This window comes from Myotis daubentonii, chromosome 12, assembly GCF_963259705.1.
Source record: "Myotis daubentonii chromosome 12, mMyoDau2.1, whole genome shotgun sequence".
Lineage (NCBI taxonomy): Eukaryota > Metazoa > Chordata > Mammalia > Chiroptera > Vespertilionidae > Myotis > Myotis daubentonii.
Genome location: NC_081851.1, coordinates 54262590 through 54263897, shown reverse-complemented (window position 1 = coordinate 54263897; position 1308 = coordinate 54262590). Strand labels below are relative to the sequence as shown.

At 38.8% G+C, this 1308-nt stretch overlaps 1 non-coding gene across 1 annotated transcript; it reads left to right on the top strand.

The window, feature by feature from the left end:
- Nucleotides 1–528: 528 nt before the first annotated feature.
- LOC132214103 (small nucleolar RNA SNORA18) lies at nucleotides 529–659 on the top strand. Its single transcript, XR_009448198.1, has one exon. It is a non-coding gene; the product is annotated as a small nucleolar RNA SNORA18 (small nucleolar RNA).
- The last annotated feature ends 649 nt before the right edge of the window (nucleotides 660–1308 follow it).

Sequence of the window (1308 nt, the reverse complement as noted above, 5' to 3'; positions counted from 1 at the left end):
ATTGGGTCCCTCAGTAGTGATGAGGGGAGAAACCAGTTGTGTGCAGCTGAAGGCAAATGAAAAAAATTGTGCTTGTTAGTTGAGGGCAAGCTTTCGATGTAGCAACTAAAATTTTTTTTCCATTTACTGCCGCCAGATAGAACTTCTGTTACAGCTCTTCATGTCACCAGTAGGAAAATATGGGGTCCTCTTGTTTCTGAATCTGTCATTACACTTTTAAAAATAATGTTAATAGATATAATAAAACTGTATCCTAACCACAGTCAATTTGCTGTCTGTATGAAAATATTGGCTCTAGAAAAGAGGCAGCCTGGTAGGAAACCAAAGACATAGAAATATGTTTTGAGGATTATGTTTCTGGCCTAAAACAGATCTCACTTTAAGGAAGGTTGGCTGCGGCCAAGGTTCCCAAGGGCAGGAATGGGGAGAAGCTGAGAAGTATGTTTTCCTGCAGTCTCAGTGAAACAGGGCAGTCAGGGAAGGTGTATTTTGGTTCCTACTACGTCTTCCAAGAAAGGAGCAGCTCAGATTGAGGTCTATCCCGATGGATCTTTTTCTGTAGACTTACATCGTTGGAAACGCCTCATAGGATAAATATGTTGTTTCCTTTAGTCACAGAACTGTGTGTTAGATCTGTGGGAAGGAATTACAAGACAGCTGCTAAAACTGTGACAGAATTAATAATCTAATTTTTTTTAATCTAAAAAAAAGCATCTCAGGCTAGTTGTCTCCTCCACAGAAGTAAGGACAGTTTGCCTTAAACAGGGCAGACTGCAGACCCTACATGAAACTGTAGATACATTTCTTGTTGGCTCCCAGCCTCTCTCGCCCCTGGGAATCCCAAATTCTACTACTCCTGACACCCTGAGCCATCAGCTTGGTTAATATAGCTTCTGTGTACAGTAAAATGGTAATTTTTTTAATCCTCATCCAGGCATATTTTTCTTTCTATCTATCTATCTATCTATCTATCTATCTATCTATCTATCTATCTATCTATTCATTCATTCATTTATTTATTTAGAGTGGAAGAGAGAGGGAAAGACAGAAAGAAATACCAATATTTTTTATTAGAACTTGTCTGGAATTTCAGGATTCATAACTGGAAGGGAACTCCCCAGGAAAGACTGGGAGCTCTTCTGGTAGTAAAATGTCTTCCTCCATGAGCATGCTACTGCCTCTTAAGCACTCTGACTCAGGTGAATAAACAAAAAGACCTTCTCTTGGATAACCTAGTTCCTAGCACAAAATGGATAGGCTATATTAATTACTAAGGAAAACAAACACAAAGAAAAAAAGTTCAAAAGA